At 39.0% G+C, this 16860-nt stretch overlaps 1 protein-coding gene and 1 long non-coding RNA gene across 3 annotated transcripts in view; one reads left to right on the forward strand and one right to left on the reverse strand.

Moving 5' to 3' along the window:
- LOC141376283 (uncharacterized) overlaps positions 1-16860 on the reverse strand; it is a 778518-nt gene that overhangs the window by 699897 nt on the left and 61761 nt on the right. The window lies entirely within an intron of this gene.
- LOC141376284 (uncharacterized) lies at positions 8328-15766 on the forward strand. 2 transcript variants are annotated; one of them, XR_012386067.1, is made up of 3 exons: positions 8328-8834; positions 12391-12444; positions 12782-15766. It is a non-coding gene; the product is annotated as an uncharacterized lncRNA (long non-coding RNA). The 2 variants fall into 2 exon arrangements; XR_012386066.1 differs by lacking the exon at positions 8328-8834 and adding an exon at positions 8855-9275.

A 16860-nucleotide genomic window follows, 5' to 3' on the forward strand; every position in this document is an offset into this window, starting at 1 on the left:
TCTTTACAGATTAAAAGGACAGCAGAGAGAAAGAGCAATTCTGGATGAAGGTCTCGCAAAGAGAAAGAAAAGTGTAGCACTGTTACGCATACAGAGGGATGAAAGCGCCGCTCAGATGAAGGACTATCTGTCTTCGACCCATCGAGCTGTTGACCACATTGATTTTCTTTTTTCCCTCTTGATTTTGCCACTTAAAGCAGAGAGAGGCCTGGATTCGTCCCTGGCTCTCCAAGCCTTTCACTGGAGCAAATCCTCCTCAGGATGTACAAGTGATTATGGGTAATTACGTGTGGAGAATGAACGCTCAAGGAGAGCCGCGTGTTTAGAGCCTGTCAGTCAAAACGCATCGCAGGAAGCAGAGATGAAACGAAAAAAACCAGAGGCTTTCTTGAAGACACAAACACTCACACACACACTCAGGCTGTTGTGAAGCGGACATTGGTTATTGTTTCTCATCTGGGTTTTAGACTCAGATGCTGCAAGCTATTTTGTTGAGATTCAAAAGTTCAGATACTGCCTAAAATGTGTGAACTTGGACAACTTATGGGATTTATTTGACAGAATGTCCAAAAAATACATACATGATATGTGTAACGGACATGAGGATCCACGTGCAGTTTTTCTACAAGAGTAGTCAGGAGGGCAATGGTCAAAAATAAGGACAAACAGAAGCATGTATGCAGTCCAAAGCGTAGTCAGAAACAGATGAGGACAGGTCAGTACAGAAAGCGAGACAACGTAAACAATAAACTAAGCAAAGGGTCAAAAACGAGGCAAGACAAACAAGGAAGAACACTTTGTAATGCTACTCAGGGTAAAAAAGACTCAGTAATGTGTATGTGAACGTAAGGTGTATATATATTCCATGTACTCAGTATAGATGAACTAAGTGAGCTGAGTGTGTGTGTGTGTGTTAGTGTCCGGATTATTATCAGCTGTGGCAGGAGTTGATGATGAGTGCAAAAAGTTCTGGGAGTCATTCTGAGAATACAAACTTTTAATTTGGATGCGATTAATCGTTTGACACTGGCTCAAAAACTCAAACTTTAAAGGTGATTATTTACTTTTTTTCCAATTCCAAATATTTATAATTATAATAATAGATGTATTTTGGCCAAATGTTGTTCTATCCTAATAAATGATGCATCAAGGGAAAGCATTTTACAGTAACAACACAAAACATGAACTGACATTTGCAACCCCCTTTTCTTGTGATGTCTGTTACTTTTGCTTAACTACCAAATAAACTTTTGCTTTTGACTTACTATAATTACTTATATACAGTTGAAGTCAGAATTATTAGCCCCCCTTTGAATCGATTTTTATTTTTTAAATATTTCCCAAATGATGTTTAACAGAGCAAGGAAATTTTCACTGTACGTTTGATAAAAAACTTTCTTCTGGAGAAAGTCTTATTTGTTTTATTTCGGCTAGAATAAAAGCACTTTTTAGTTTTTTAAAAGCCATTTAAAGGTCAAAATAATTAGCCCCTTTAAGCTATTTTTGTTTTCGATAGTCTACAGAACAAACCATGATTATATAATAACTTGCCTAATTACCCTAACCTGCCTAGTTAACTTAACAAAATATTGATGTGATCCAAGACCTGTGAATAGATGATGCCAACCATCAAGGACCTCAAGGACCAACACATACGAAGAGATGAAGCCAACCATAGAGGTCTTCCAGAGGTCTCCATAATCCTGGACGAGGCTGTATCCTGAGCAGATGCTGTGGTGGTCATGATGTAGTGGAGCATGATACTGATTTCTGAAAGACCCTAGTGACAGACTAGTCTCTGCATTGATCCCATGGGCCAACCTGATCACCCGCCGGTGACCTACTCACACCTGCAGCTTCTCTGCAATGGTTGTCTAGCGTTCTCCAGTCTGTGGCAACTAGACTGCAGCTCTGTGCAAAAAGTTTGGCCAGAGGAGAAATGGCTGCGCTCAACTGAGCCTGGTTCCTCTCAAGGTTTTTTTTCCTTCACTTTCGTCAATTAGTGAAGTTTGTTCCTTGCCACTGTCACCAATGGCTTGCTTGGTTTGGGACTTGTGGAGCTGCACATAGATGGATTTGCTCTTCAGTGTTTGGACTTTCAGCAGTGAAAATGAAACCACACTGAACTGAACTAAACCGAACTTCAACTCTGAAAACTGGACTGACACAGTTTCCGTTTATGATAACTTCTGTGTTAGGCTGCTTTGACACTATACTGTAAAAGCGCTATAGAAATAAACATGAATCAAAGTCACTCTGTTAGATAATAAAACATAATCAAAGTCACTCTGTTTAACTGCAAAGTTGAATTTTCAACATCAAGCATCAACAGAGCAGAGATCAACGTCCTATCATGCAATTTAACCGCAAATAAACAGAAAACACCTGTCAATCACAACATACAAAAACTTTTAATTGATATATAGATATTTATAGTGAACATTCAAGATGTTTTAACAATCATTGATGTGCATGAAGTGTATGTTTGAAAAACAATATCTCTGCTATATCTTTACTGCCTGGATGAAAACCGCAGGGCTCTTGGTTGAGCAAAATCCCAGAACAGGATCCATAGTGAACCGAAAACGGACTAACGTCATTAAAAATAGAAAAGCTTCACTAAGCCCTCCTGTGATACAAGGCCTCCGAGAGCATTGATCTGCTGTAAAAATCTTTTATGGAGAGGTTGTGTATTTTGTATCCTAAAGGCTTTGACCTTGGCCGGTCTGACGCCAGACAACACACTGCACAACCCGCCACACTTTCTGTACTGTTTAACAGAACAGTTGGTGCTACATTATTAACTTCTCATTCCCACTTTTTTTTCCTCATGAAAAACGTTCTCCGCCGAGCAAACGCATAATTGGATTTCAGGCCAATCTGGATTGGAGAAATCTTTCTAAAACATGAATAATTTCATTATCAGCCGAGGCATGAAGTTATTATAGATTGGCCTGCAAATCGCCTGCACGTCGTGTGAAAGTCATGCGCTCTTCTAATTTCCAATGTAATTCTTCATGTTGACCTCGACGGCAGACATACTTATGAAGTCCTTTGGCACCCGATAATGATCTCGAAAATTAATAATTGAGTTATTTTCCTGCTCTAACAGATTGTTTTACTACATGATGGGAACAGGACACTAAGGATGGGTCATTATGGTCTAATAGATCAGAGGCTTTTAAAACAGCTCAACAACAACAACAAAAAAAAACACTGTTTTCCATTCCTCACATTCAAATGCAAATGCAACTGAAGTTTAGTTTAGTTGCGAATAAAAATGATTCTATAATGTATTATCTATTAGCAGTGGTGTAAAGTAACTAATTACAAATCCTCAAATTACTGTAATTTTAATATTAAAAAGTCATTAATTTGAAATTTTAAAAGTCATATTAAAAATGTGTACTTTTACTTTCCCTTGCGAACATTTTTACTGCAGTATCTGCACTTTTACTCTACGACTTTCCTTCAACCTGCAGTCACTACTTGATTTTTTTCCTTTTTATTGGGGATTAGAAAAATCCTTCCTGTGATTCCCGTCCAAACAAATCACACACAGAAGGTAAATCACATCATGATGAACTACCCCAAGACATGGGCGATTTATAATTGGAGCAAACTCTTTGGAAGCGTTAGAAGCGTCCAAGAAGATGTCCAAAATTTTTACACGCATTGACCCAAAGACTGTTTAGACCATTGGTCACCAAACTTGTTCCTGGAGGGCCGGTGTGCTGCAGATTTTAGCTCCAACCCTAATCAAATGCACATGCCCTGCTGAAAAATCCAGCTTAAACCAGCCTAGGATGGTTGGCTGGTTTTAGCTGGTCGACCAGCCTGGTTTTAGAGGGGTTTTGGGCACTTCCAGGCTGGTTTTCAGCCATTTCCAGCCTGGTTTTAGCTGGTCAGGCTGGGAGATGAAAAGCTAAAACCAGCTTGACCAGCCTAGCCAGGCTGGGAGCCCAGCCAAAACCAGCTATGTGCAGCTTAAACCAGGATGGTCAAGTTGGTTTTAGATGGTTTTAGCTGGTCACTTTCCAGCCTGACCAGCTAAGACCAGTCTGGAAATGGCTGGAAACCAGCCTGGAAAAACCTTGAGAGAAACCAGGCTCAGTTGGGCATGACCAATTCTCCTCTGGCCAAAGTTTTTGTGCAGAGCTGCAGTCTAGGCACCTTAGGCTGGAAAACACTGGATGTCCATCATGGAGAACTGCAGATGTGAGTTGGGACGGGTGTACAGGTTGGCCCTTCAGAATCAATGCGAGGCCTCGTCAGTCACGGGGGTCTTTCAGGAATCAGTCTCTCCACTCCTCCATGACCGCCACCGCATCTGCTCAGGATACGGCCTGGTCTAGGATTATGGAGACCACTAGAAGTGCTCTCAGGTTGCCATCATCTCTTCACATGTCACAATCTTTAGAGGCCTCGGGATGAGTATCTCCAGGTGGAAATAGAGAATAAAGAAAATATTTAGCACAGCTGCTGTTCATAGTGTATATAAATAAGAGAATAAATATCAAGACAAAAGTGATATAAAGGAAAATTAAATCCCTACCACAGGCGTATTGAACCGTGGAGGTCGTACAAGAGGTTCAAGGTTATATGGAGTATCGTGGCATCTCGTGTAACTATCCTAGCTGCTGAATGATTAAGGACCTGACGAAGGAATAATCAGATTAAACAGAGCCAGGCGGTGGATTTGGAAAGTCTGCAGTTGTGCGCATCTCTAAGTGTGACAGCACTGTCTGTCTGGCCACACACTCTTGTGTTCAGTTTGATTGATGAGTGGCACTTGAGAAATTGCTCTGAGACTAATGTCGCATGTCGTTTTGCACGGTGCAAATAGTTCTGCACAGCTTCCCGTGGCGGTGCGCTTGCTTTAATTAGCTTTGGAATCATAGAGGACAAGCGACATGACGTTTGCGAATTTGTGCTCATAATGCTCCGTAAGCCCGAGTGTTGTGTTTGCTGACCGAGGCTGTACGTGCTCATTGAGCGATTATGTCGCTCCGCTATCCTCAGGGTTGCTGCTGAGGCTCGTATTTAATTGCAAATTTGCAGTCTGAAGAAAATCCAAGCGGCAAATGACTATTGAATACACTACTACAACGCCGGTGTCAACTGTTTTTTCCATCTGCAGGAGGAATAATGATGTGGGATTTCAATCCCCAGTTGTTTCACGAAAGCAATTAAGCGTTGTGTATGCAACATTCAGCATGAAATCCCTCAATATGGAAAATGTCGAGTGTCATTTTGGGGCCGAATCTGTATGCATGACAGTTTTTCTCAGATCTCAGCCGGAGATTTGCCCTTTAATGCTACGAAAATCGTTTCATTTCTATCTTAAAGAACAATTAGCGCCTTCGTTTCATGCTCGAGTGCGTGATAATACCCGTCTCAACCCCAGGCCTCTGTTGATCTTGTTTCCAATCAGCTCGGGTCTTGTCTGTTAATTATGTCCAATTTTCACGGACAGTACAGCAATTATCAAGGACTCATGGCAACCGTTAGCTCTCATTGATATGCGCTTCATTGACATTATTTAATGTTTAAAATATACACTGGCGTAATACTAATGTCTACAGGTGGCAAATCTTACATTTAATAACCATAAATACACTGTTAAATAAAATGTTCTTGTCGAAACTGTAAATAAAATAAACATTATTCAGGCCCGTAGCCAGTCTGGTAATATAGGTAGTTCTTTTTTCTCAAAAAGTCGACCTTTTTTGCAGTTATACGCCTCTTTTTCTATTTAATTATAAGTTTTAGATGCTGCATTTTAATGACATATTAAGCCCTATTTTAGCTGAATTAGATTGTCGGATGGTCATCATAACCAAGGGTCCACTTTTTTCCATATACTAAAAATACTTCCTAAAGATTTATAATAAAGAAATGTGAAATAATACTTATTTTTAAAATACATATTTATTATATTAAGTATCTCTCGAAAAAGGTAATCTGTTAAAGTTTTAAATTAAAAGCTGTGGTCTATTGTCATTTATTAGGCAAATAACAAACTGGACAGCAAATTCAACTTTCCTCAGTCAGAATTTGGCCATTTGAATAAAAAAACAATCAAAACATATTAATAATAATAATAATAATAATAATAATAATAATAATGTAGAGATTCAAAATCTTTCTAGCCTTTGTTTTAAAATAAAGTACATTTGAAAATTCATGGATAACAACAATAGCCAAAATAGTATTCAAATAAATTTCAATATGTGCAGGTTTTGACGCTTCACACCTTTTTATTCATTTTTAGTTTCAAGAATAAGGTCCAAGATTTAAAATAAAAATTACCTGTAAAATATTTTCTCTGTTTAAAAACAATACATTAGCGAAATATGACTTCTCTTGAGTCATTGTCATTGGTTAACATCGGCCAAAACTTATTAGCTGAAGTCACACTGAAGCCACAGCCAACTTCGCTTGGTCTCAAAGCCTTGTTTGATGGGTTATTTTCACTAATTATGATGGCATAGCAGTCAAAGTCAAATATGCTCATGTATGGGGCATGTTCTGGACCTTTGTCAGTGAGGGTTGGGTCTTCCGATATATAATATGTAGGCTAATAGATGTCTTCAGTGGAGTGAGTACAACACAGTTTTCTTACTCCAACAAAGTACAGAAGTAAAGAGTAAAAGTAAAGAGAAAGTAAAGAGGCTGAATGGAGGAGGGTCGTTCTTTATCGTCACGCTGCAGATGCTCTGTTTAACTGTTGTCTCGCTAGTGAAGTGTTCAGTTTGAACACTTACAAAGTTCACCATGTAAATAGCAAATGCACCATGGTGTGACACAACTGACTCTTAAAGGTAATTGAGAGATGAATCTCTGATTGGTTTAATGCAGGTTATGCTCAAAACAAGCCCAGAACTCATTAAGGGAATAAGCACAACCCTGTTAGACCATGTTCCTCACGCCGTTAATGCTTTTGCGCCATGAGCTTTAGACCGTTAAAATAGAGCCCTTAATATTTTTCTTCTGCTTCATAATTTAATTTAATTCAATGTGTTATTTGTCATTCCTTTGAAATTGTTTGTTGAATTTACTAACAACTTCCAGATAAATACTGTTTTAGCACTAGCTGCTTTCAGTGTATAAGCAATATTCTTTCTATAATTTGATTAAAGGATGTTTCTTCACAAGAAAATCAAAATGTCATGTTTCATTCAACGTTTCGTGCTGTTTCCTTGTTCGTAATTGTTTGTAATTTCCAAATGGAAATTGCTGTTCTCGCCAATTTTACCTCAGCAAAAGGCCACTAACGACAACAAAACCTCTTCGAGAACTCAATATCAAATTTGTGCTCGCTTCATAAATTGTCATCAAGATAAAACCCAACGCAGCACTCTCTGATATCAGTGTGCAGAAGACGAAAAGCAAGCGACTGGATGATGAAACAAGATGCTTCCGTTTCCAGAGCCCGCAGTAATCAGCAGTGAGTTTACCTGTTCTCCAGCAGAGCCTTGGGAGCCTTGTTTGTCTTCCCCGAGTCTGGGACGCGTGTCAGAAGTTGTGGCGGATGAGAGCGAGAGATGCGTACTCTGAGGAGAGCAAATATTTCTGTAGATGCACGGCGTGTCATTTAAACAGAAGGAGGTAAAGTGCAGGCGTTGAGTGAGCCATACATGAGATTTATTGTTTGCGAATGTGTGTTTCTGGCAGGTGGTTGCAGGAAAGGCGGACTAGTGGAAAGAGGGCTAGATAAGGGAAAGCGTTGACAGGAGATCTATTCCCTTTCTAGGCTCTAAAGGGTTGCGGGTAAACAGAGTGTCAATCATCAGGATTAGTTCACGCGCTGCTCCTCTTTGTTGAGCGCTTAAGGGGAAACTTTGCAGCGATGTCATCCACTGTGTCTCTGCCAGATTTCAAACACTGCAATATCACGATCGGGGGGGATGTGAACAATTTATGGACACGTTCGCACTGCGGCTAAACGCGCTTGTGTTTGGTTATAGAAATAATTCAGGCAAAAACCTGACATCTTTTATTCATCTCAAACCTGTTTTTTTCTCATTTTAAGTCAATACATTGTCAAAATTTCACAGCAATTGTTCAAAATTCTGAATAAATGTAGAATAAATGTCATTTGTAGCACAAAAAAGATATTGTATGATGTGTGTAGCACATGCAAGATAAGAATTATTAATTTTGTATTTACTTAAGTAGATTATACTTAAATTGTTCAGTTCAACAAACTTAGTACTAAGTTTTGTGATCTGAACAATTTTAATCTAGTCTAAATAAATTTAAATATGCAAGTTTTGGGGGACTCCATTACTTATTCAATTAATTTAGACTCCATTAGTTCATACATTCATTTTCTTGTCGGCTTAGTCCCTTTGTTAATTCGGGGTCGCCACAGCGGAATGAACCGCCGACTTTTCCAGCACGTTTTTACGCAGCGAATGCCCTTCCAGCCACAACCCATCTCTGGGAAACATCCACACACACACTCATACACTACAGACAATTTAGCCTACCCAATTCACCTGTACCGCATGTCTTTGGACTGTGGGGGAAACCGGAGCACCCGGAGGAAACCCACGCGAACGCAGGGAGAACATGCAAACTCCACACAGAAACGCCAACTGAGCCGAGGATCCAACCAGCGACCTTCTTGCTGTGAGGCAAGAACCTACCTACAGCGCCACTGCATCGCCGGCTCCATTAGTTTATTCGTTTAGTTCAGTCAACTTATTAGGGTTTTCAGTGCACTTGTTTTTTTTTGTTATCCATGGAATAATGGAAATAAAAATGCTGTTCTAATGGAACTACAGGGCACTAGAGGGCGCTGGTCAGACACCTGGAATGTATAATAGGTGAGTGGGTGAATGATGAAGAGTTTCAGTTGTGGTAAAGGGAAGCAAAGCATGGTTCCTTGGAGCTACTTCAAACTGTTTGTATTGTGAAGGCCTAGTTTGGAAACCTTTTGTTTTAAGCTCAGCCTATAAGGACTTACTTATTCTCCAGATGACTGAATGTTTGGGAAATGTATTGGTATGCTGTCTGAGTAGGGTTTGACGTTTTGGATGCCATCATTAGGATGTATCATTCTTCAATTATCTGCAAGTCGTTAAATCAACCCAAAAGTAGATCAACATATTTCAACGCACTCAATGTTTTTTTTACTCCGAATCAGTGACCAGTTTTTTTGTTATGCTTAACTTAAGGAAAAGACCATCATCCAACATCTAAGAAATTTTTTGTTTTGTTTTGAGAGAAGTTTCAAATATATTGGGGGTGTCTTAACTTTATTTTGGGTACATTGTTTTTTAATTCAACATATTTTCCATCTAGCAATAAAAAAAAAAAAATATATATATATATATATATATATATATATATAAATTTTTTAAACTATTTAAAAAAAAAAACAAGTGACAGACATTTAATTGTTACAATATACAATATAAGTTACAATATAAGTAGACTAAAATAAATTAATTGAGTAAACTCGTTGGCTTAACTTAATTGAGTTGATGGAGTCTCCCAAAACTTGCGTATTTAAGTTTATTTAACTTGCTGGTTTTGTAGACTATATTTAAATTGTTCAGTTCACCAAACTAAGTGTTAAGTTTGTTGAACTAGACAATTTAAGTATAATCTACTTAAGTGCTTCGTTCGGTGAATTGAACAATTTTACTCAATTAATTTAGTTCAGTCAACTTATTAGGGTTTTCAGTGTACCATGAATTATGACCTAAACTAAAGTGTTACAATGTCCCTACAATTCACAAAAAACAAACGTGTGTGACTGTGTGTGTTGTGGTGTGCTATTGTGACATATCAAGACACAACCTTGTATGATGACATGGGTAAGACATGTGTTATGCTGCGTTCACACCAGACACGGAATGCGCATCAAGCGCGAGTGATTACATGTTAAGTCAATGCAAACGCGCAAATAGACATCCTGCGGCGCGATATGCGCGAATGACGAGAATTGCACGAATAGCGCAGTGCGCGCGAATGACGTGGCGCGAATTGAGCGTTTTGCGCGTTTGACGCGAATCACTCGAATTCGAAAATCTGAACTTCAGCGGACATTCACGCCGCGTTAAACAATCAGGAGCTTGCTCTAGTGGGGGTGTGATTGTGACGTATCGCCTGTTGTCAGTGTCCCAGGGGAAATCCCCCAGCAGACACCGACAAGAAGTTCATCAAACTGGGCTCGGCTCAGTCAGAATGGTGAACTGTTCACAACCACGCATGGTCTGAATGTGTGTCTGGAGTGTGTCCTCACTGGCCGGCCTTTAGTCTAGGGTTTGTGTATCGTCTCTTTGAGCATGTCTGGCTGGATCCTGTGTGACTTACAGAGGCCTTTCCTTAGACATTGTGTTTTTTTGTTCTTTAGCCTGAAGCTATGCTGAACTGAAACCGCATTATCAAAAATGTGCTCTTGGTGAATAAAAAGTAACACCGCTATAGTCTGGTGCATCCATTCACCTGAAGACATTAGGGCTGTTCAGACAGAACAATTTACTTGGGAATCATATGCAGAAATGTTTGCACAACACACTCAATTATTGAGTACACTTGTGTATTTACTAAAGATTTACTGGTTTCAGTTATTGTTATCTGTTATTGCTGACATGTTCCTCTCTTTAACTTCTGAGAGAATGGTTCAGACCTCTTTTTCTGTTTTTTCTGGCTCCATGAGGTTGATTATTGTACTTTTGGGTCAATCGGTGCCTTTTAAAACATTATTGATTGCATTTAGGGACTAGGATGGGTGTGGGATTAATCAGTTGGTCAGTCAGTAAATCAGTCAGTGGTCACAAGAGAAATTTGAAATCTCCAAACGTGTACACAGCGGCCTCTGCAAAAACTGCAAAACAATTTAGCTCCTGGGATGTTTTTGGAGCTCTTCAGAAATCTATATAGGGGTACGTAATCAGTACGAGCTTGGGTTGGTTCCTTTGCCTGGATTGGTTCAATTATTAGCACATTGCAAAAATGCTGTTCTTTGAGTTTTTAGGATAAGCTAAATAATCCTCTTTCAAAGCGAAAACAAGACTATTTTGTTTATCCCATTGGCAGATGATTTTGCTTGTCTTAAAGGAACACTTTTTTTTTTTTTGTAAAAATTCTTGTTTTCAATTCAATTGTTATGCTAAGCTAAGTTAAACGTGAGAACAACAAATCAGCCGAATGGATAAAAAATACAGTTTTTTCCAAGAGGAGACTTGTAAAATTTATCTTTTTAATTTTAAATTTATCTAAACTTATCTTATTTCTGAAAAAAAAAGCTTCTTGATTTAAGAATTTTTACATATTTGGATAAGAAATAAATATTTTTTTTTGCAGTGTAGAACTGACATAATGAATAAACTGCACACATTTTTTTTGCATAGCTTTTGTGAAAATTAATTGTAGATTGACCGGTTTTGCTTAAGTATTGAATGTTCCTGGGAATAACAACAGTTTTCATCCAACTCAGGCTCATTATTGATACGTGCCCCTATATACATTTCTGGAGAGCACCGATTACGTCACAGGAGCCCCTGTTTATTCTTGTCACCAATTTCTGTTTAATGGAGGGAAGATTGTTTCAGCACATTTCTAAGCATAAAAGTTTTAATAACATATTTCTAATAACTAATTTATTTTATCTTTGTCATGATGACAGTAAGTAATATTTTACTTGATATTTTTCAAGACACTTCTATTCAGCTTAAAGTGACATTTAAAGGCTTAACTAGGTTATTAAGGTGAACTAGACAGGTTAGGGTAATTAGGCAAGTTATTGTATAATGATGGTTTGTTCTGTAGATTATAGAAAAACAAATTAGCTTAAAGTGGCTAATAATTTTGTCCCAAAAATGTTTTTTTTTAAATTATTAACTACTTTTATTTATTTGAAATAAAACAAATAAGACTTTCTCCAGAAGAAAAAATATGATCAGACATACTGTGAACATCTCCTTGCTCTGTTAAAAATAATTTGGGAAATATAAAAAAATAAAAAATAAAATAAAATCAAAAGGGGGCTAATAATTCTGACTTCAACTGTACATATCTGGAGAGCACCGAATACTCCCCAGGAGCTACATTTTTATTTATTTTTTTGCAGTTTTTGTTTTGTATACCCACAAGAAGCCGCTGTGTATGCTTTTTGAGATCTCAAATTTCTCTCACGAGTGCCATTCAGGCCTGCTGTTCTCACCTAAATCCACTAGAGGCCGCTATCTGACTGACTGACGATCCCCTGCCTGATATTTTTACTACGTTTTCAGATTTTATCATGTTCTCACCCTGTTATAAACTTGTTTATTCTATTTTTTGCCTTTTGTTTTTGTTTTATCTTATTTCTGGAACCGTTCTTCGCCGGACTCATACACCATTGTTGCTGTCAACTCTTCTCTGCATCTCAAGTTCACCGACGTATGTGGCGAGCTCATGAACAAACTGCAGGAAAGCTGTCCACAGGTAAGCGGTCAGCTGGCAGCACAAAAGAAATAGAGGCCGTTGGTTTTGTCATACCGCCCCGTAGCGATTGTTTCAAACAGAAAATGCAGCAATACATAGCTCTGGCTACATAATTCGTGCTCTACAGAAATGTATACTGAGGTACGTTTTCACAATGAGTGTTGTTTTCATTGCATGGTGCACAACCTGCCCTGCTATCCATTTTATTAGACGTACTATAAGAAACTTTACCTGAAATGAGTTTGCATCATTATATCTTTTGACAGAACACAAGGTCTTTGATGTCAGCAGAAGTGAGAGCGCTTTAAAAGTTAATGCTATTTATTCTTTCTTCTAGCGATGCACAACTGCGCCGCTAGTTTCACTGTGATCTGCATGTAGCAGCGTTTCCATCCACATGCCATCAGAACAGACCTGAGACCCGTTTTTGCCCCGCCAACCGATTGGACTTAAAAGGATAATGTGCTGGAAACAAATGTCCCACAATGCACTGCCTTTGAAGTTAACAAAAGAACTCTCGGGGCAAAGAGCGAAATGGAAGTATGTGTTCGATAAAATATACGAGAGGAAAAAAGATGATGAAAGACACGATTCCCTGGCTGTGAAGCTTCCTCCTCCTCTTTCTTGATATGGGGTGACGCGGGAAACGTTTCCTCCTTTACTTCAGAAGTTGTGCTGAGTCAAAGCCCTTTTGAGTATCTCATTTAATTGATGTCACAGACCCTTTAGTGTTGAAACAATCAGAGAATCATTATGTCTGCAACAGCGGTGCTGCCAGCCACAAACACTCTCAATTGATCTTCAGCAGGCGAGACCTCTCCTTTCCAATTTGCAAGAGCTTACAATGGTGGCGGTTTGCACTGAACACTGTAGTTCCCTCTAAAATGGAGAAACCTGGAGATGTCAACATCAGAACCACAATGACTGCAGTTTCACAACATCTCAAACTTTTAGGTCTTATTTTAATTACGAGGCTTGAGCACAAAACCAAAGTCTTATGTTGCATGGGTATATTTTTTCCCATTCATGAATTCTCTCACGGTGCATGGGATAGTGTAGTGTCCATCCAGGTAAGTCATCCGGGTACTTCTCGCCTACTGATTTTTGATTTCTATGAGTTTGGAGATACTACACGGCTTACATACTGTTTTAGTGTACTATATACACTGAAAAAAATTATTCACAGATGATTCCTTGAATTTTTTTACGTTAAGTGGTTGTAAACAATTTAATTGGGCTGAATTTTAACAAACAAATTACGTTGAAAATTATTAAATTTAATGTGTTTAAATTTAACACAAATAAATTGCAACAGTTTTGCATGCAACACTTTTTTCAGTGTAGTATGGAAGTGTGCAAATTGGGATCCAGATTATAAGTGTGTAAGGGTGTTTCCCAGTACTGGTTTGCAGCTGGAAGGGCATCCGCTGTGTAATACATATGCTGGACAAGTTGGTGGTTCATTCCACGGTGGCTTTTTTTTCTCCTGATGAATAAAGGGCTTAAGCAGAAAGAAAATTAATGAATGAATGAATTATAGCTTCAAAATACAACACAACACACTTTATTACTTTACTACTAGCTCGATTTTACTAATAATTTAGCGTATATTTCATTTTAGGTTACTCTATGTCACAGGTGTCAAACTCAGTTCCTAAAGGGCCGCAGCTCTGCACAGTTTAGTTCCAACCTTAATTAAACACACCTGATCAAACTAATTGAGTCCTTCAGGCTTGTTTGAAACCTTCAGGTAAGTGTGTTGGACTGTGCAGGGCTTCGGCCCTCCAGGAATTGAGTTTGACACCCCTGCTCTATGTGGTGGTTTATATTAGATAGCTCACTTATGCCTAGTTCAGACTGCGTGATTTTAGCCCCGATTTTGGGTCGCCGACAGGTTTTGAGGAAATCGCCGACAAATGCCTGAAATCACAGGCAAATCGCTGCTCGTGCACGTGAGTGACAATAACACAGTATGAATGATCAAAGACGCGATCTGAGAGAGTCGCCGATGAGTCGCCGATGCCTGTGAGATATTTGGCGTGCTGAATATCTGGAGCTGTCGGCGATTCAAATCATGCCGTGTGAATTGAGTTTTGACTAAAAATAACACCAGCGATCGCCTACAGCCAATGAGAGAGCAGCATTCACTTGTGTGTGTGCGTGTGTGTACACCTGCTGCAGGCCAGCGGGAGGCTGGGGGAGAAGTTAAAAGCGCTCTTTTTCGGTTTATTTGGACCCACGAAATGAAGGAAAAACTAGTCGAGGTTTGACAGGACTCAGGAGCACCCGTGTCTGTTTGACGTTTCATACAGAAAGAAATTAGTTTATTATCAACTTAAGTTGAGGAGAAATGGCTAATTCCCTTTAAACCCAGGTGAGCAAACATGTACATGTTCTACCCCATTAAAGGCTTCTTTCTCATTATGTAGTGAATAACAAAAGATATACTACATGTTTTTGGCTGTGAGACGTAGTTTGGATGAAGTTGTCGGCGATTCTTCCTATAGTAAAGTCATGCAATGTGAAAGTCCCTGTCGCCGAACCATCTTGCAGTGTAAACAAAGCAGCGACGAAACACTAGCCCAGACAGTCATGCAGTGTGAAAACATCTGTAACATGACTACTTTGAAAATCCTGCAGTCTGAACTCGGCATTACTCCAAGCTAAAATAAACCTGTACACCACTTAAGTTAAAAAAGATTCAACAAGGCATCTACTTTGCTTGTAATAAAATAAATAATTAAAAAACAATAATTGAAGAATGATTTTTTTACAAATGTTTATTTCAGTGTGTGTATGTGTGTGTGAGGGAGAGCAAGCACTGAGAGCTGTTTAAGTGTACAGCTCATTAATATTAGAGACCATTCCAAATATGGTCAATAAGGACCTTCTAATTTTAGGGGTATTTTATGTGGTGATAAATTAGTTCATAAAAACATTTCTAGAGATTGTTTGATCTTACCTAAGCCACATATACGTACTATGTAGATATCAGTGAACAATTTAACTTATTAAACAAATGACTGCATAGATCACTTTTATTAGGTGTTTAAGCTTAGTCGTGTGGCTTCAGTGTGTGAATATAAGCAGGATCTAATGGTTAAAATGTATTCATTAAATTGTTTATAATCAGACTTGATAAAAACAGTCTGCAGAAACACTTTGATTGACGCTCTACCTTTGAACGTGTCATCAGAGAGGGAAAGCTCCGCCCACTAGTGACCATCTCTCCCTCATTAGCATTGGACGTTAGGCTTATTTTTAAATCCGCCACTATGCTGACACACAGCCATTTGTAGCCTTGTAAGTGTGTTTTTAGACCAAAAAAAATAAAATAAAAAAAATAAATTGAAATGTATCTGTGCAGATGTAACCCCGCCGGTACTACGCAACCCAACCTGCTCTGAACTGGTTTCGACCTTCCGCATGGGAGTCAGTTGCTCTAACAAGGAGGCTAAAGACCATGGCCTCTAGTCTCTGACGCTAGAGCACCTTTAGAGGTCAGAGGAGTGAGGTTTACCTGCACAGCACTTACTAGCTGGCCTCCGTTACACTCACCCCCATAAACCTCACTCCCATCCGGGTCACAGCACCAATGTAACCCTGCCAGTAATACACAACAAAACCCGCACTGAGCTGGTTTCGAACCGGCGACCTTCTGTATGGGAGTCAGTTGCTCTAACAAGGAGGCTAAAAACCATAGCCTTTATCATCTATCGCCAGAGCACCTTTAGACGTCAGAGGAGTGAGGTTTACCTGCACAGCACTTACTAGCTGGCCTCCGTTACACAGACATAGCCTAATAGATATTGAATCTGTTCAGAAGATGCCCTGATCACTCTACCATCTTCTACCAATGAGGAAAAACCTGTCCTAGGATGATGAAACTTTTGTAAGGTGCAGGGGAGGAGAGACTCTGTGTGCGGCTGTTTTCATTTCTATGGTAACAGATTAGCAGGATTGTTGCTAAATAGGCCTACAAACAAGATGTAATCTACTGAAGAAAGTCTGTCGATTTACAAGTTAATTAAAATCTTGAATGTTTATTTTAGACTTTTCTTTAAATGTCTTTAAATTAAAATTAATGTGCCAGCTGTTCTGTCAATCTTAGAATAAGATGATTTTTTAAATGGTAACAGATGTATGGTTACTAATATACAGTTATTTTTAAAGACTTTGCAGTGTATAATGCAAAAAGTGATGTAAAATATGTATTTAAATAATAGATAGTGGGGCGGCACGGTGGCTCAGTGGTTAGCACTGTGGCCTCACAGCAAGAAGATAGCTGGTTGGAGTCCCGGCTGGGTCAGTTGGTGTTTCTGTGTGGAGTTTGCATGTTCTCCTCATGTTGGCGTGGGTTTCCCCCACAGTCCAAACACATTCGCTATGGGTGAATTGGATGAACTAAATTATCCA

Source organism: Danio rerio, chromosome 10 (assembly GCF_049306965.1).
Source record: "Danio rerio strain Tuebingen ecotype United States chromosome 10, GRCz12tu, whole genome shotgun sequence".
NCBI lineage: Eukaryota > Metazoa > Chordata > Actinopteri > Cypriniformes > Danionidae > Danio > Danio rerio.